The sequence below is a fragment of the Pogona vitticeps genome, chromosome 2 (genome assembly GCF_051106095.1).
Source record: "Pogona vitticeps strain Pit_001003342236 chromosome 2, PviZW2.1, whole genome shotgun sequence".
Taxonomy (NCBI): domain Eukaryota; kingdom Metazoa; phylum Chordata; class Lepidosauria; order Squamata; family Agamidae; genus Pogona; species Pogona vitticeps.
Genome location: NC_135784.1, coordinates 252,965,553 through 252,985,923, shown reverse-complemented (window position 1 = coordinate 252,985,923; position 20,371 = coordinate 252,965,553). Strand labels below are relative to the sequence as shown.

At 39.9% G+C, this 20,371-nt stretch overlaps 1 long non-coding RNA gene across 1 annotated transcript in view; it reads left to right on the top strand.

Moving 5' to 3' along the window:
* The first annotated feature begins 265 nt into the window (after positions 1–265).
* Positions 266–20,371, top strand: part of LOC144586995 (uncharacterized) — a 120,229-nt gene continuing 100,123 nt past the window's right edge. The window contains exon 1 of the long non-coding RNA XR_013542115.1: positions 266–756. This is a non-coding gene — a long non-coding RNA (uncharacterized LOC144586995). The remainder of the gene's footprint in view (positions 757–20,371) is intronic.

Sequence of the window (20,371 nt, the reverse complement as noted above, 5' to 3'; positions counted from 1 at the left end):
CCTTCAACAACACTGGGGTAGTTTGAAGTACCCCATGTAGTTCAAAATCCATATATAACTCTCATATTCCCAAAATGTATTTACAAAGCATAAACAGTTGGTTCACATACACACACACACACACAGACACACACACAGAGAGAGCGAGAGAGAGAGTGAGTGAGAACAGTTCTCTCTATTATTGTTCTCTTCCATAATGTTGACAATCCTTTCCATACAGTATTATGTGTAATGAGCTTTAAAGGTACTTAAGACCCCGTGATCTAGAGCAGTGGTTCTTAACGTGGGCGATAATGCCCCCCAGGGGGCGATTTCAGTTTTCAGGGGGGCAGTAGAATGAAAAGGGGCGGCGTGGGGGCGCTGGAGCAGAAGGGGGGGCACTGGAGCAAGCCAAACCTGTGAAGATGGCTGCAGCCTTTTTACAGTGTGCATGAATATATATTTTCCTCCAATTTTAATTTAGTTTCAGACTTTTTGTCTTGAAATTTTTAGATCCTGCATTTGTTTTTATGCCCTTTTTATATTTCTTTTTGCGTCTTAAAATTCACTTGCAACTAAATCATTAAATGTTACTTTTTGGGGGGCATTTCATTTTCTTGGAATTTAATTTTGTTTTCAAGGGTCATTGGATTTAAGTGTCTTAAACAAACAAACAAACAAACAAACAAACAAACAAATAAATAAGATATCATCACCGCGGGGAGGGGGGCGATGATAACTTCCTCAATGGCTCAAGGGGGCGTTTCTTTCAAAAAGGTTAAGAACCACTGATCTAGAGGGTGAATTAAAGAAGTTGTGTTTTTAGGCAATTGGACTACTTTGACACTTTCATTGTTGAACTCATGGGGTTCTAGGTGGCTGGGGGCAGAGTTTTTATTGAATATTTATTTATTGAACATTTATTTATTTATTCAAATATTTATTGGAATATTTACTGGAATATTTTTTTTTAAATCTGTGTATAACCAAAACCATGCCATTCAGACCTGTGCAATTCAAACAAGAAACAGATATTACAGATTTACTGAAGAGGAAACAAATCTTCAGTGGAGTTTATTGCCGTACAACTGAGATAAAAGTCAGACTTTCTGGGATAAATAAGGGACTGTTTATAAACTGAATGCAGGCTTTGTTGATACAGGCAGTATAGATTGACAGAAAAGATAATAAGCACATATGTCTCAAAAGGCAATATTAGATTCAACCTTTGTTTCTGTTGTGTTACAAATGCCCTGGCTTGGGAGCAATTTGATAGCAGCCTCTAAATTGCTGTTGATGTTATAGAGATGCTTATGTCTACATGGTGTGGGAGGAATGTTTACAGAGAATCAGGTCTCTCAAATTCAAATTCAGAGCACATTGGTAGTACAGATGTAAATGTCAGCCAGGCAGTGTGTTGTAAATTAGAGGAGATCAGCAAATAGACTAAAAGTAAAAATGCATGAGTGACACAGGGTTCAGATCAGTTAGAGACCCAACACATGGATGATGGTAATAATTAATGCTTGCCATAAAATATTTCAGAATTGTTTCCCAGAATAAAGTTACTCATTGAGTCCCACACACATGCTGACAGGGAACTACGTATACTAGGGACAGGTAAAAGAGTGGGCTTGCTGGTAGGTCTGCCACTGATTTGAAGTAGATCTGGAAGGACTTTTGACTCTCAATAGTATATTAATAGTTTGTCACAATATTTTGTCACTATAGTAATAGTGACAAAATACCCCCTTTCTATTCCTACACTGTATTACTGCGATGAAAAAAATTGGAAGTGTTATGTTTCTGTAAATTCTTTCCAGTTGTTGTATTGTTGTTTTATGCTATTCATTTGCTTTGAGTTTATGGTGGCTCTGTGAATTAATATTCTACACAAGGTCCTATCATTAACAGTCCTGCTTGGCTTTGCAAACTCAATTCCATGGCTTCTATATTGAGTCAGTTCTTCATATATTAGATCTTCTTTTCCTACTGCCCTCCGCTTTTCCTAGTATTATTGTCTTTTCTGGTGAGTCTTGTCTTCTCATTATATTTCCAAAGTACAATAACCTCAGTTTAATATAACTTTTAGTACTCAAAAGAAAATCCTGATCTCAGAATTTTAACATTCTAAGTCTACACTTTTGGATCCATTTCTGGATGGTGGATCTAATGGGTCTAGCTGGAAGAATGGAAGGAAGGAAGACATACAGAGAGAAAGAGGGGTTTTGCAAGCCAGAGGTTTTCCCAACACTGCACTGTGCAACATGCAGGGTCTTTATAATCATACCACAAATAAGAGAAAGCAATGTATTAAACAACAAAACTTGAATGAGTAAAAATGAGATATTTAAATGTGAACAATTAGCCTGGGCAGAAGCCAACGTGCTGTAGTGATTAGAATTTCCAGTTCAGATGTGTTCAGGTTTGGGTCTCCACTAAACCATGAAACTCACTTGGTGACTTTGGCTGACATCTTGTAATCAGACCTAGGGCCTGTCTACATTTCTCAAAAAGCCCACAATATGTAGCATTGTAATTTTAGCTGATTTGAGTCACATGGTTATTGAATTGTTTCTGGTGTTCCTACTTAGTAATTGAAATGTGTATCTTCTTCTGTTAACATACTGAGTTGGGAAACTATAAACTCAGCTTGTGTTCTTAAACTGGGTATGCATAGAAAAGCTCCCTTTTAAAATGGGCTTTAAGGTTCACAATGGGCTTAAGACAATCAAGAAAAAAGTGTGCTAAAATAAAAGGCCCTCTAGTGGACATTTATTTTAACTTTCTTCCTAAGAAAATAGGATATGGAGCAACTGATTGATTCAAAATTGGGAAAAAAGTACGACAAGGCTGTATATCATCTCCCTGCTTATTTAACTGATATGCAGAACACATAATGTGAAGGCAGGACTGGATGAATCCCAAGCCAGAATCAAGATTGCCCGAAAAAATATCAACAACTTCAGATATGCAGATAATACCATTCTGATGGCAGAAAGTGAGGAGGAATTAAAGAACCTCTTAATGAGGGTGAAAGAGCAGAGCACAAGAAATGGTCTGAAGCTCAACATAAAAAAACTAAGATCATGGCCACTAGTCCCATCACCTCCTGGGAAATAGAAGGGGAAGATATGGAGGCAGTGACAGATTTTACTCTTGGGCTCCATGATCACTGCGAATGGAGACAGCAGCCACGAAATTAAAAGACGCCTGCTTCTTGGGAGGAAAGCGATGACAAACCTTGACAGATTCTTAAAAAGCAGAGACATCACCTTGCCGACAAAGGTCCACATAGTCAAAGCTACGGTTTTTCCAGTAATGATGTATGGAAGTGAGAGCTGGACCATAAAGAAGGCTGACTGCCAAAGAATTGATGCTTTTGAACTGTGGTGCTGGAGGAGACTCTTGAGAGTCCCCTGGACTGCAATGAGTACAAACCTATCCATTTTGAGGGAAATCAACCCTAAGTGCTCACTGGAAGGACAGATCCTGAAGCTGAGGCTTCAATACTTTGGCCATCTCATGAGAAGAGAAGACTCCCTGGAAAAGACCCTGATGTTGGGAAATTGTGAAGACAAGAGGAAAAGGGGATGACAGAGGACAAGATGTTTGGACAGTGTTGTCAAAGCTACCAACATGAATTTGAGGCAGTGGAAGACAGGAGGGCCTGGTGTGCTCTGGTCCATGTGGTCACAAAATGTCAGACACAACTTAACGACTAAACAACAACAAATGTAATAAATCTGCATTTTAAAATCAATCATATAACTAAGTTTTATTAATTCTTGGTTTCCTAATGCATATTCCCTAAACATCCTCAAAAGTTATTTTAAAAATGGATTTGATAGCATTTTCATCAAAATTTAGTCATACATTTTTGAGTTTTAAGCCATTATATTTCATCAATCCTCTGTTTCGTTTTGAGTTTTAAGCCATTATTTCATCATGAGCTATCTGTCTGCAGAACCAGAAATTGGGAGTTTTATTCCCCACTATGTCTCCTATGAGTAGAGCCAGCCTGTGTGACCTTGGGGAAACTGCGCAATTCCAGGGTGTCCTCAGAAAAAAAGAATGGTAAATCACTTCTGAGTGTTATCTACCTAGAAAAAGGGTCGCTGTAAGTCAGAATCGACTTGACAGCACATGATTATTATTGAATGGCATGGGACACATTGTTCTCTCTCTGTGCTTTTACATTTGCAAGATGTTGTATCACAATCAGTCCTTAAATGGGACTTGGGAGCATCTCCTTGTATTTATCCATTGTCCTTTCTGTTAGGAAAGTTTCGACTTTGGATACACACCTTAATGGGATCGTAGGGTTCGTGTCAGGAAGCTGAAAACAACACCATAAGATGGCTAGACTTTGTTATTTATTTCGTTAAAACATATTTACCCCACCTTTCTCCTTAAAAAGGACCCAACACAGCTTATATCATTAGAAAACAATATTTAAAGCTAAAAACAATAAGTGCACACGTACTAAAAAGGATCAAACAAATACAGTAAACAAAAGTAACACCAAAAACACATTCAAAGCAACAAGGCACAACAATCCATTTAAAAACCCCACTCAGGCAGCTAGTCAATAAGGAAAAGCCTGATTGAAGAGAACGGTATTTATTTATTTATTTATTTATTTATTTATTTATTTATTTATTTATTTATTTGTATCCCACCCATCTAGTCAATAGACTACTCTGGGTAGCGTACAACATATAAAATAAACAATTTAAAATATAACGATAATATAAGACATCATAATCAAACTGATTCAAGATGGAAAAGGTAAAAAGGGTGAATCAAGTAGTGGTTGGACGGAAGGCCTGCCTAAACAGCCAGGTTTTCAATTGGCTTTTAAAGATGCCCAGCCTTTGCCTGCATGCAGAAAGACAACAAAGATGGGGACAGCCGAGCTTCATATGGGAGGGAGTTCCAACGTCTGGGAGCAGCGACAGAGAAGCCCTTCTCCTGTGTCCCCATCAAACACCCTTGTGAAGGTGGTGGGACTGAGAGAAAGGCCTCTCCTGATGATCTTTACAGAAGAATAGACTCACAAAGAAAAATGTGGTCCTCGAGACAGCTTGGACCCAAGCCATTTAGGGGTTTATAGGTTAGAACCAGCACTTTATATTGTGCCCAATATAACTGATTGGCAGCTACTTTGTACTCATTAAAATTTCTGAACATTTTCCACAGGCAGCTCCATATAGGGAATGTTACAGTTATCCACCCAGGATATAATGAAGGCATGTGTCACTGTGGCCTGATCAGACCTTGTTCTACAAGTTAAGAATGGAGTTTGTTTCAATGAAGGAGGGGTGCACATGCATGTTTTTTTAAAAAGATAACAATATACCTATAGAAGAAATTTGAAGTAGGAAGCCTTTTACTGTTTGTAGGGTAGTTTCTTGTAATAGTGCCACCTGCAGTGCTATAAATGGAAGTGTAAGCTAACAGCAAACGTTTGCCTGGCATCACCTCTTCATCATACCCTCAAGTACTGTATATGCTCCTGACAAATTCATACACCGGTGCCGATTTTTGCCCCTGGAATGTTGGAGAGTGTGCAGAAAGTAAGATACATGGCCTTGTGAAAAGCCAACTAATGCAGAGAAATATATATATATTTTAAAATGCCTGAGATTGATCACTATACTTCTGCCTGACAACAGGGAAAATGTAATAGCCCTGGTGGGAGATAAAGACAGAATTGAAAAATACATGCTGGGAATGATTTTAGTAGAAGAGGGAAAGTATAGTAGAGGGTGTCTTTCTCAAGAAAGCAAATCTTCTGAATCATATTTGGTTATGTTTTTTTTGTTATCCCTCCTATTTAACTGATTTTTTTCCTTTATTCGGAACAGTAAAAAAAAAATTAAAAGCATGGCAGGATATTTCTTTTAGACTTATTTTTTCCTTATATACATTTAAATTACCAGATAACCCAGCTTCATTCACTCTATTTAAATGTATTTAAATGTCTGTATCTAACTGTAAGACAGTTAGATAATAATATTTCTTAAATATTACTCAGTTTCTTTCTAAATGAGGGCTCCGAAGTATTTAATGGCTTCCCTTCTAAATGGGAAAATTTAATCTTTTATAATTTTCTCTTTATGTGGCCCCTCCATTTTAATTCCGAATATATCAGACATTTATCTACCTATATCGTAACCGTATAAACTAGTTTAATCATAATTCACTCAGTCATATGCCTCCATAACACTAATCAACATCATGCAATGAGATTAATAGGTTACCAGTTACAGTAGGTGCCTCGCATTACAATGTTAATTCATTCCAGCAAAATCACTGCAGAACGAAAACGTCATAATGCAAAATAAAAAAGCCCATAGAAATTAATTAAAACCTGATTAATGCGTTCCTGTGGGCTTGAAACTCACCATCCAGTAAAGATCCTCCATAGCGTGACCATTTTCGCTGCCTGTGCAGCGAGGAATCCATCCCAGAAAAGAGCGGGGAGCCATTTTTTTTTACCCAGCGGCCATTTTGAAAACGCCAATCACCTGGCTGAAAATCGTCATTTTGCGAGAATCGGTTCCTGAAGCAGGGAACCGATCATCGCAAAGTGAAAAAAACCCATTTAAAACATCGTAAAGCAATCGCTTTTGCAATCGCAAAAAGTTCGTTGTGATGCGATTTCATCGTTAAACGGGGCGCTCGTCTTATGAGGCACCACTGTACTCATATTTGTGCTAGGATCTCAAGAGACTCAAAATGGTGCACAGAAAAGGAGTGCCAGAGTGTACAGTATGTTCTTATGTGCCATCCATTCACTTCTGACATCTGGTGATCCTAATACAATTTTTGAGATATGTAAGATGCCCAAGAGTGGTTTACCGTTGCCTCCCTCTGATGAATATCCATTACTAGGTCTCTTGAGTCCTGATCCCACACCCTAGCCACTATATCGCATTGAGAATTGTCAATTTACTCTTCTAGATGTAATTTACAGGCCACTAACTAAAAGGCCTCTACCTATGTATGGGCTTGTCCTTTCATTGCACAGAGTAAGGTAAGATAAAGCAACAGCTGTTTCCAAGCCTTTCCTCCCAAAATTCATTTCTCTCTGTTGGAGGACAAAGCCATATATGCCACACAACCTCACCTGAGCCCCATAAACTGGCCTTTTGGCACAGATGTCATGGGGAACACTGTCCCATCATCACTATCAGATTGATATTCATCTGCCAGTCCAGTCAACAATTAGTGGTAGAAGGCACCATTCTGCCCTTCACTTCAGGCAGGCAAAACATTCTCAGACCAGTCTTGTACCAACCATGGGAATTGGAGGGAGTAAGGGTACAGCTGCTACTGAAAAGGAAATGACTATCCCCCACCCCCAACTGCATGGGGATCAGTCCCACCTTTTATGGATATACTTGTAGATGTTGTAAACTAGAATTTCTCCATGCATATTGTTTGTGTTTTTATTTATTGGTTGATTATTAATATATTACCCAAACAGACACAAGAGATGTCCAGTCCTTGAAGTGCTATCTTAAGGCAAATTAAGTCCCATTGAATAGGACTTCAATTTTTTTTTTGAAACTGAACAGGACTTGGCTTCAGGAACAGTAACTAAGCGTGACAGCTCTGATGATTAAGTTATTAAAGCTGTGGAAATAACAACAAACTGAATTCAGCCCAAAGAAAAGAAAGCACTGTTTTAGTAGTAGAATTATTCAGAATTAATTGAATTGCTAAAATAAGATTAATGTTTATAAAGAAGCTGCAACAAAACAAAAATGTAAAAACCAAAACTTAGTCTTACAATTGGAGACCTGGATAATCTCGTAAATACATATTCTCTAAACCTTGACTATTTTTTCTGTATATAGTTTCATTTTCTAGAAGGAGATACTGTATTTTTGATGAAAACAAGTAATAATTCACTTCTAGTTCATTTTAACAATTTCCAGTAATAATTTGTTCTTTGAAATATCTGAACTGTTTTGTTTTCATTGCCTTTCCTATGGGTGGCATCATCCAATAATTTTGCACATTACTGTACGTCTGAAACATATTACAAAAGAGTGGCTGTTACTGTTTCTGAGATTTCCTCCCTTTATTTAGGTAGGTACTTGAGGCCAGGAGGTGGCCAGAGAAATCTGCCAGGATGATACAATTTCTGGCAGATGTCAAAGACCACACACAGGTTTGAACAGAAATGTGCACACTTCTAAGGCAGGCACATACCAGCACTGCATGCTCTCCAAACAGAAAAGGTAGGTATCTCTACAAATGTTAAGGAAGTCATCGTCCTCTTCAGAGGAAGCTAAGGCTTCTAACACTAACTAAAGTGAACCTCGTTTGTTAATGGCTCACATTCCATTCTGGGGAAATGAGGCCCAAAACCTAAACGAGATAGCATTCAGAATTGTCATGGGCCAAGGTTGTCATGAATGAGCCTTGTATGGTTTGGGCAACCAGTGAAATGGGGAGCAACCCTCTGCCTAATCTATGACTAGCTTCCAATTTCAGTGACTTCTCAAGGAAGTGAAAGAGAACTGTCCATCTCTGCAAAGAAAGACTATTGCTCCAAATGCCTGCATCTAGGCCTGAGCCAGTCCACATACTTCTTTATTATACATGCAAAGCCATAAAAGATATAAGGAGACACATATATTATGTCAGACAACACTTTTGTGTTCATGAGAGATAAGTGACACAAGTGTTCAGGAAATATAAATAGGGTTTTTTTCAGATGAATACTTTATGGCGTTCTGATAAATATTGCACTGACAGAAACATTACGCTGAAATTGCATTGGCTATGATCCAGTGAGCTTCTTTATGCAGAGAGAAGTGCTTTCATACACACAGTGGGACTTTGCCTTTTCAAAGCATCAGCTCTATTCTCTTGCTTGCTTGCATGCATGCACGTACACCACATACACAACAATGAGACACTGAGCAGAATGTTGGCACTGCAGTCTGGGAGGGCTCCAGCCTTACCGTTGTAACAGAGCTGCCTTAGCTGGAAAACTGGTAGCAGTCCTTGCAAGAGGGAGGTTTCATTTCTACTGCCAGAAGAAAGGCTGTTGTTTCAAATAGATCACCTCCCTCCCTTAGAAGGGGGGTGGGACATTGAAGGGGGGTGGGACATGCCACACAGGGAGAGTTGCATTTCTGTGGATCTCACCAGCAAATTGAATGATTTGGTAGATTTATACCCTGTCTTTCTCTTTAAAAAAAAGAAAAGAAAAGAGGGGGGACTCAAGGAAACTCCCAGTAAAACCAAGAAAAACACATACAAATCAAATATATATTTAAAAGAGAAATAATATTTTTTTAAAAACTTCACAGAAAAATTACAAATTGTTAAGAAGAAGGAAAGCAAGTCATGCCTATCGAGATTAGAAGCTACCTTTGCTGTACCCAATATGGTTGCTGAAGGCCAGCCTAAATAAAAAAGGTATCTGCCTATCTACAGAAGGAGAAGTGCAGTCTCCCTTGTTAAAGGTTCCTTCAACTATACTTAGCAGTGAGAATATTCTTCACATGTGCCTAGCAAATGTGTCTCTGAGGATGGCAAGACTGAAGGAAGGGCTTCCCCCAAACATCTCTAACACCAGACAGATATATATTGTACTGTATATTATAGGCTAGGTGCAAGCAGAGCTTTTAAATTGTACATAAGGATAGGAATATGTGTTTAATAATAATGAGATTCTCTGCTAATTCTTCTCCCATCCCCGTCATGAACATGGTAATGAGTAGGGGGAGGATTTTCATGACATTCCACATTTTCTCTGCAACCTATATTTGAACACATACGCAAGTTCAAACAAGTTTATGAGTAATCTGGCCTTTCTCACCAAATTACTCATAAACATGTTCAAACCCAAGTGATCCCCCACCCCTACTGCCAGTGCAAAGGGAGATCGCTTAGGTCTCCCTTCCCTCCTCGTCCTATGTCCACATGGGCATAGGAAGAAGAGGGAAGCCTGACAGAAGCCAACCCCCAGCCTGTTTGATCCTTTCCCTCCTCTTCCTATGCCCATATCACGATTCGTTTTTATATTCGCCCCCATGGTTCTCAATATATTGAACCTCAATATATATGAACTCTCAATATAATGAACCTGAGCCTGTAGAAGCTAAAGTGAATTCTCTAATTCCCCATAACTAGCCTAGAGCTTGTATTTGAATATCATAGAGTTCGCTGTCTTCTGGCATGGAGGGACATTTTTTTTCTTCTAGGATCAATCTTTCTCTAATAGAAAAGAAAGGAGGGAAAGACATCAGGTGTTAATACTGAGAGAACCAAAAATAGATTTTTACAAATTTTGAAACAGGACAGAGGGGTACTGTTTATTTGTCTAGTCATTGCCAGCACTTTGAACTATGCTTGGTAAAGTGTTGTAACAATGGAATTGTGTGCCCTGCTGTAATTGGCCCGAAGCAACAGCTTGGGTGCAGCATTTTGGACCAGCCGAAGATTCACACCTGAAGAGCTGACTTTGTACTGCTTCCTCATCAGTACTTTTCTGCAGGTCTTCGTCCGTCTGCAACAGTAAATAGAAGCAGCAACATGTTTCTGCTGTAGGTGTTGGATCATTCATGAAAAAAATAACACTGGTGCCTTGCACTTGGAAAGGTAGCAGAAATTTAAATTTTACTATTTTGAGTCCAAGTTTCAGAATTCCCCAGCTAGAAGATTACTGCCTGTGTTAGTTTGGGTACTCAAGGACTTGCAATAATCACATACAAGAAAAATAATTTTTTTAAAAAAATTAAAACTCCCATATGTAGAAGTGCAACAGAAAACCTCTCATTTTCCACTGAACATAGATAACATTAGTCTCAAATGCATGATACTCAAGAGGAAGTGGGACCATAACAGCTGGCCTCAGTCATTCCCTCCATAATGGCCTATGACAGCTACAGCCCCTCTCCATTAATTTACACACCTCTAACATGAGCGCTTGAATACGGTTATGTTATTTCTATGAATGGCTGCAGTCCATTCATAGAAATTGCTTCTTCTGACTTAGAGTTCAAAGTACAGTATCAACCTTAACTTGAAATCCAGTATAATATCAAAGAACTGGGAAGAAAAGATGAATAATAGTCAATATTTGAACATTTTTGCTATTTGAAAGAAGGATGGCTGAAAACATAAATCATATACCATTAAAGTTCATTTCATTTTATTCCTTTGCCATGAATTATAACTTTACAAAATGAGGATGACAAGCAACAGCAGCTCAGCTATACCTGAGATATCTGGGAGCTTCACATTTCCCATGGGTGAATATCACTCTCAAAATAGATTTTAGGATCAAAAATGAAAACTCTTAATTACACTTAAAGAGCTGCATTTAACAGTACTATCATAATAATTATTGCTATTTATCATCTGCTTATAACATAGTTTCATTTCACTCAACAGTCATGCAACTAAGCTATCAAAGCCATTTCCTGCTTAATTCTATCAATGATAATCATTCTCTTTTATATGCTTTTGCTCTCTACTTTTCAAACATACTAAAAAATGTTTGCCTCTGCTGTCTATCCATCCATGGTTAAATATAGTAATTCAACATCTTGCTAGCATAGTACTATATATGTTTGATTCCAATCAGATGTTGCTTTTCTAATGTCTGTTTCTTTGAGCCCCAGAAATTTGTTTGGAATTTCACAAGCTGACTGGCTTCGCAAGGACTTGCCAAAATATGTTATTTGATGCCATTTTAACAAGAGATGAGTACTCCATCAACCACAAACCATGAGTTTTCAATTTTTTCCTGAACAAACCACAAATTGCTTTGTCAGTTTGTTCAGGAATTATTTTTAAACAGCCCAGTGGCTGACTTTAAAAAAAGTTTGGCTGCCTCCCCACTCCCATAACCTGCCCCCACCTACCCTCCTCCCACTGCCTCCGTCAGCTCCTTACTTTGTCCTGCCACCACCATCTTGAGAGGCAGTCGGCTCCCGCAGGCCGGCTGCTTATGGCAGTGGCCTGCCTCTCAGCTAAGCGTTGGGTGCATGCATACAAGGACCCAGCCAGGAGCCCACAAACTGAGTGCTTTTTTGCAGCCAGCGTGCTCTCTGCCGGTTCCCTGTGCAGGAGGCCCTCCCCTCTCAGCTGAGAGGTAGGGACATGTGCAGAGGCTACCAGCCTGCAGGAGCCAGCTTCCTCTCAAGATGGTAGCGGCAGAGGTGGTGGCAGCAGGAAAAGGTAGGGAAAAGATAGGGACAGTGGGAAGACAGCATGAGCAGTGGGAAGATGGCGGTGGGTAGGCTGTGGGGGTGTCTAAACACCCCCCACAGCTTACCCCCGCCTGCCCCCTTCTCACTGCACCCCATTACTGTGAGGGGAAATGAGCCAGGTAATTCATTGCATCACCGAAAATGTGTTGGTTCAAGAAAGTTCAGGTTCTCCAGTTTGGACAAACCCGAATCAATCCAAATGCACAAATTTGTGATTTTCAACAAATTCCCTGGTTCATTTGTAGCTTTGCACCCATCTCTAAGTTTAACCAAAGATCCATGAGATTTTTGCAAGACTTTGCAAGGTTGCACAGATACTAACAACCAACTCATTCTCCAGCTGCCAGTCCTTGTACAGCCAAAGCAACACAAGCCACATCCCAAGAGGAGGTAGTCTTATGTTTTACAGAATTCCCACCCTCACAAAAAGTTGGGGAAGGGAAAAAATGCACAAACACAGCTCAGTGAGGACTGAGCGTGTTTACTCTGAGAAATGGTAAACAAAAACAACACTAAAAACACGCTCTATGCAATGAGGCATAACAATCCATATAAAACTTCTACTCAGGCAGCCAGTCATTCAGGAGAAGCTTGTCTGAAGAGAAAAGTCTGCCTGCTTACAGAAGGACAGCAAAGACGGGGCCAGTCTGACATCTTGTGGGAGGAAGTTCCAAAGTTTGGGACCAGCAAGAGATGGCCCTCTCCACTAAACGCACCTGTGAATGTGGTGGGATGGAGAGAAAGTAGGCTCATATTGGGAAATGTGGTCTTTGAGATAGCTTGGATCCAAGCCATTTAGGCTTTATGGGTTAGAAAAACCAGCATTTTGACTTGTTCCTGGAAATGAATTGGAATCCAGTGGAGCTGCTGTAAGAGCAGGATTATGTATTCCCTATAACCAGCCCAGGTCAGCAATCTGGCTGCTGCATTTAGACTCGCTGACATATTCTGACACTTACTAGGTAGTCTAGACAGCTTTCTTATTTTCTCTTCTGTTTGCTCTGTATTGCTCCTGCCTTTAGATTCCAATTGATTGTTTGCTCCAAAATACTTTAGAAGCCTTTTAAAAAACTTATAAAACTTTTATTTTTGTCTTTTTTGCTATCTTGAATAAAATATAAACATCAGTTTATGCAGATTTTTCACTATGATGGTTTGTCGTACCTAAAACAGAGGTCTTGCCTTGAGCACCTACCAGGAGGACCACCTTCCTAACTGTTAGAGCAGTACGACAGTGGAAGCAGTTACCTCGGGAGTTGGTGAGTGCTCCAACACTGGAGGCATTCAGGAACAACTTAGATAATCACGTGGCAGATATGCTTTGATTGTATTCCTGCATTGAGCAAGAGGTTGGACTTGATGGCCTTGTAGGCCCCTTCCAACTTCACTTTTCTATGATTCTATGAGTTGGTAATTTTTGGGCGTGGTGGCAGTGCAGTTGTAAGGTGTGAGAGTTTTGACCACTTAATGTTTTGGATGTTTTGGAACTCCCTGAAAGCACTGCTTAATCATGGCAGACTAGAGTGTTGGGAGATACTGAAACCAGGCAGGTTCCCCAGCCATCACCATATATGACTCTCCTGAGCTCACCTACTCCAGGATCAGCAGGGCAGTGTGTCCAAGTGGCTAGAGCGGGACTCCCTGAACCTGGTGATCCATCACAAGAATTGTTTCCTAAAGGCCACATAGTTTTTGAACAAAATAAAATTACACTACTACTTTCATTATAAGTTTATCTGTCTCGCTCCTGTCATCCCAGACAATTCTCCAAATGCATTGTTAATATTTTGATGGTAATCACTTCCATCATTATTGCTGGCATAAAGAATAGGTGTGGGCTCATCCATGACAGCTTATTCCTATCTGCCATAGTATGAAGGACATGAAAACAGGATAATGTACAAGAACATAACTTCAGTTTGGCGGCTTTTGTATACAAACATTTCATTTTGTACACATAAATTCCCAAGAGAGCATATTTTTCTGAACTTCCATTGGCAAAAGCATCCTGGCCATTTTGTCTCCTATTAGTGTCCTACATGAAGCAAAGTTTGTGCAAACATTTCCTGAATCACCTTAATTTCTCATTTGCACTGTTTAGTCTGCCATAATTTGTACATGACCTAGACATATGGTGTTTTATAGATGCTGCACTTTACTTAGTTGTTTGCAAAGTTTTCCCATGTTGCTTAAAAATATCATTCTGCTGCTGGGGACTCTTTTCTCCACCAAAGTCCCACAGGTGTCACACTCCACTGAAAACAGTCTTTATTTTAAGAATACAAATCCGTAAAAGAAACTTGTTTCAAAAATAGCAATTTGGACCCGTTTATTGAGCATTAAAAAAAGTCTTCACCATATTAAAAACTGCTGATTGTGTAAAATCTCATCCATTATTCTCATTCATTACTCTTCCAATGAAACATCTGCTTTTTATGCTCAGTTTACTTTCTGTAATAAATATTCTGGCAAGGAAATGGCACAGCATTTACACTGGTCTGTTTGATCAAGAAACCCATGTGCTTTTGAGGGGGAAAAACATGATTTCAAGTCCCTCAACTCTTTCAATGTTTCACAATCACCCTTTCCCCATAAAAATAGGTGCAATTTTGTGATATCCTGAGGGGATCAATTCTAAGCCTCCCTGCCCCGGCAGATGCTAGAAAGCAAAGGTATGGAAACATTACCGTATTTTTCCGTGTATAAAATGACATTTTTTCCTAAAAGAGAGGAAAAATTGAGGGTCGTTTTATACACAGAAGGAGGCAGAAGCAAAGGAGCAGTTGCACGTGTGCTTGGGCGCCTCTTGCCTCCTCCAGGGCTCATGGCCTGTCCCCTCTGGTGGTGGAGGCAGCAGCAGCAAGAGATGGAGGCAAAGGAGCAGTCGCACACGCTCGGGCGCCTCTTGCTGCTGCCTCCGCCACCCGCCTGATCTTCTCCAACGGGACTGACGGGGCTCACCTCCAGTTCATGCCCTCCTTGTCCCCTCTGGTGGTGGAGGCAGCAGGAGACAGAGGCAAAGCAGTCGTACTGGAGGAGGTGATTGGGAGGGTGGGGGAGGCAGCAGCAGCAGGAAAGATGGAGATGGAGGGGCAGTTGCCCATTAACTGCTCCTCCACCTCCAGTAAGGGTCAAAATTAGGGGGGTCATTTTATACATTGGGGGGCCGTATACACGGAAATGTACGGCATATGTCTCTATAGTCTCTGTCCCCCTCTGGTGGCCAGTTCTGGTAATACACTTTGAAAACATGTATTTCTTGGTTCTTTTAAGGAGTAAGGTGGGACAAAAATATTTTAAAGAAATAAGCAATACATAAATTTTATTTAATAGTTTCAGGAAGAGGGTAAGTGAAACCACAGATACTGATCCCATTGATACAGTGGTCCTAGTGTATGTTTTACTTTCTATGAACGAGAAAACACTTTCAAAACAACCACCTTGTCTTCCCATGGTTAGCAGTGTTTTGTTTTGGTACATTTTATAGGATATATAAAATCCCATTCTATGCATGTTGACTCAAACATCCCACATCTCTATTGTGTTTGCACTCCAATAGGTGGGTTTAAAAGTGCAGCTGTATGAAGCAATGCTGTTTATTCTTTCTAAATAACATCTACCAATGAACTTAATAGAGCTTCTGTCTGAGAAATTATGCATATGTTTAGACTGTTCTTCTGGCTTCTGAAAACTTGAAACATGAGGATGAAAGCTGGATCACAGCAACCAGTGTAGGAGAAAACTTGAAATTATCCTGAAAATTCACCAATTCTATCTGAAGGAAATACACTAGTGAAATGCTTACTATTGAATTAGTACACACTTGTTAAAATTCTCTTGGTGTAACCTTATGCTGCACAGCTAGGACAGTGCCATCACCCAGAAATGGAAACCTTTACTTTAATTCAATAATATTAATAATAACAATCATCATCATCATCATCATTATCTTAGAACTACAGAGTTGGAAGGGACCCTACAGATCATCGTGTCTAACCCCAGTCCAGGAGTCACAGTGGGGAATCGAACTCCCAACCTCTGGCTCTACAGCCAGATACCTAAACCAAGTTAAATATCTGATTCCCACCACCTTTAGGTTCCAAGGCTCCCTCAGGATTCCTTTTGCCCTGGGGGAAAAAGTTGGGAGCCTCAGGAGGGGGAGGATAGAAAGAGCCTTGAACATTGGAAAATTACCACTGAATCACTGTTGGTGCACTGGGTCCAGATGTGGGACTGGTGATGGTGATTTTCTGATCTTAAAGGCTCCCCCACCACCAACATGAGGTTCCCAAAAGGTTCCCAAGGGTAAAAGCAATTCCTAGGGAACTCTTGACCATAAAGGGAAGGGTTAGGAAGTTTGAAATAAAACTAGGAGAATTCTGTAGCCTAGTGATGACGACATCTGAGTTGTGTGATTATGTATTTATTTATTATTGCTAAAATGATTATTGTATCAAACTTCATCAGGCAGGACACTAGGGACCAAATCTGTTTTGCAGTCTCTATTCATAAAATGCCAAGCCATTTCACATATTATACAACACCAAACCTGTGTTTGCCACTAGGTAAACCAGCTTGTAAAATCCTGGTGTGTCCCCCCCCCCCCCCGATGTCTTCCAGAAGAGCTCATCATTGCATGGTGAAGCGTATCTATTTGGGGAAGGTTAGAGTACATTCATGACAGAGCCATGGCTACTCCCATATTAGGAGTGAGCATATATATATAGTATAATATACAGTGGTGCCTTGCTTAACGATTGCCTCATTTAGCGATGAATTCGCATAACGATGTGTTTTTTAAGAAAATAATATGCATCGCATAACGATGTTTCCTATGGGCGATTTTCGCTTAGCGAAGTTTGGGACCATGCTTCGCATAACGAATGCGATTTTAGGTCCCCTGCTTCACTTAACTATTTTTTTTTCAATTTAAAAAGTGTCTTAGAAGGGTCAAAAATGGTTCTAAATGCTTGGATTTGTTAGAGGACCCCTTAAGTCATGTGCAAACCTGATTTGGCTTTGATCTGACTTTTCGTTAATTTTTTGTGAATTTTTTTTTTTGGCCCATAGGAACCAATGGACCTGTCAAAATCTGACAGCTCCATGCTTTCCTATGGGGGAGAAAACAATTTACAAAAAATTAATGAAACTTCAGATCAAAGCCAAATCAGGTTTGCACACAACTTAGGGGGTCCTCTAACGAACCCAAGAATTTAGAACAGTTGCTGAGTCTTCATTAATTTTTTGTGAATTTTTTCTTCCCCCATAGGAAATAATGGAGCTGTCAGATTTTGACAGCTGTCAAAAGTTGGGGGAAAAAAATTCACCATAAATTAATGAAAAGTCAGATCAAAGCCAAATTAACTTTTGCATCCGTTTTAGAGGGTGCAGAAGCTAATCCAAGCATTTAAAACCATTTTTGCCCCTTGTATGACACATTTAAAATTGCAAAAATTGACTTCGCAAAGCCCTTGAAATGTATTGAGTCAGCTTCAATACATTCCAATGGAGGATACATTGTTTCGCTTAGCGATGTTTCTTATGGGTTTTTTCGCTTAACGATGGCAATCCGTTCCAATTGGAACGGATTAACCGGTTTCCAATGCATTCCTATGGGAAATGGTGTTTCGCATAGCGATGGTTTCACATAGCAATGTTTTTTTGGAACCAATTAACATCGCTATGCGAGGCACCACTGTATAGGGTTGCTGCAATATTCATGTTTTATTTGTTTACTGATAACCTGGAGAATTTTCATTTTTTAGAAATACACACATACATGACGGTATTATGGATGAAACAACATCACATTACACTTACGTAACCTACTAGTACGTTTTCGTTCAGCATAAAATAAGAAGTGGGTTGATTCTTAGTAGAAGTTCTGGCATTTATTTCACAGATATCAAGACAATCTGATGTATGTCTTCTTCATAATAAAAAAAATCATGAATCATATGCTTACACTTACAAAAATATCCATATAACTAGGATCGCTCACAATCTACCAGTGTGAGTCTTCACTCTGTCTTTTGGAAGAAGCTGGCCCTGTCTCTCCAGTCTTGTGACCTGCAACTGTTTAAAAGCAGACTTCTGAATCAATAAAATCTGAGGGCATCTTGACCCTTCTGCACCTGCTCTTCTTCTCCCAGTGAACTGAAGGGAAACTCCAGAAGCAATCCAGCCACTACAGAAGTTTAATCCACTTTAAAACATTCAGCTCGCACTAACAATCTATAGTTTAAAATAATCTTAGAAATAAACTTTACAAAAATATACCTTCAATACTGATACTAATTAAACTACAAAAATATACACCGTTCTTCAAATAATCTCCTTCCCTTCAGTACATTGTTTTGCTGTTAAAATGTACCTGCCATTGTTTTAAGAAGCAGGCCTACCAATTATGAAATGCTGCAAGCACCTGCCCTCTGGAACTGCTTCTCTTCTCCTCAAGCAGGCTAAAGTGAACTGCAGGGGCACTTCCAGAAAACAGTAAGCTCAATATGTTATACGTTTTATACATTATGTGACTTATAGGAAGGAGCTTTGTGGCACAGTGGTTAAACTGTAATCCTGCAGCTAAAACTCTGCTCATGACCCAGGTAGCCTGCTCAAGCCTTCCATCCTTCTGAGGTTGGTAAATTGAATACCAGGCTTGTTGGGGTGGGGCAATGTGGAATCTGCATAATTAAATTGTAAACCACCCAGAGAGTGCTTTAAGCACTATGGGGTGGTATATATGCAGCACACTTTGCTTTTTATAACAACCCTAATAGGGTTTTCAATGTAAGTGGGACATATAAGGAGTTGTTTTACCTTTGCCACACACACCTGTAGACACACTTGTGAGTTTCCATAACTAAGCAGACAATTGAAATCACTGTAGGTCTCTATCAGCTACACCACTGGTTCTTAACCTTGGGTTACTCAGGAGTTTTGGACTGCAACTCCCAGAAGCCTTCACCACCAACTGTGCTGGCTGGGGTTTCTGGGAGTTGCAGTTCAAAAATATCCGAGTAACAAAGGTTAAGAACCACTGGGCTACACCACATTGGATGCCTGGTATGGTGTCCAGTGATTGCTGTAGAAGGAAACTCCAACAGCTAATTAGGAGAAAAGAAAAGCAGAGCACAAGAGCCAGACCCTGACCAGAATTTTTTGGCCTATAATAATATAAATTATGAACTGCAGAGCTGGAAGGGACCCTGTGGTTCATCAAATCCAGCTTCTCTCAAGGAGGCAGCCAGAGACCTAAGCCACTGCTATCCTGCAGTTCATGTGTGGAGCTGAATTTACATATACACAAGCATTCCCCACCCGAAGGCTTCCCTTCATGTCACCACCTGCATGACCAGTCTTGTAAACCAGTGTGAGAATGGAAATGCCCTTGGGGCAAATGGGAATGCAGCTGCTCTTCCATTGCACATTTAGGCAATACGATCCTTGCCCTTAGGCTTGACGACAGCAGGCATGTTGGATTATTTGATTTATGATTACTAATAGTTCTAGAACATGTATAGGTTACATTTGCATCCAGGTTGCCTTGTTTACCCTTGGGTTGCCAGACTACTTCAGTTTTTTTTTCCATTTGCAATGTTGTTTATTTGAAGCTGGCAAGTTGGAAAAGGCCAGCACTTGCTGGTGAGGGGCCTGCTGGGTAGCCACCTGCACACCTCATTTCCCCATGTTCCTTGCAGGGCTTCCTCAATTTTTAAATTGCCTGATCTCCCATATTTTGCGTGAATTTGTGGATGACACTTCTTGATCCCTACTCCACAACCTCCACAATAGGCCAAGATACATATCTTTTAATTCAACGTACCCATTTATTAATTACTATACAGTTTTAGAAGCTCAGTTTCTTGATTTTCTTTTTCCATTTTGGAAAACCATATCAAATAATGCCTGAGCATCCAATTAGACACGAACTGTATTCCCTACAGACATTTAAGATTAGCCTCCTTCTTTGCTGGAACAGGCCCTTTCCGGCTCTGTGTGTGTGTGTGTGTGAGACACCATGAATATATATATATATATATATCCAACAATCCATTTTTGCCTCCTCAAAGGTATATGCCTCAGCAACAAGACTTGCAAATTAAGCTCTTGTTTACCTTCTAATGACAAGCATGCTGAATGCACAA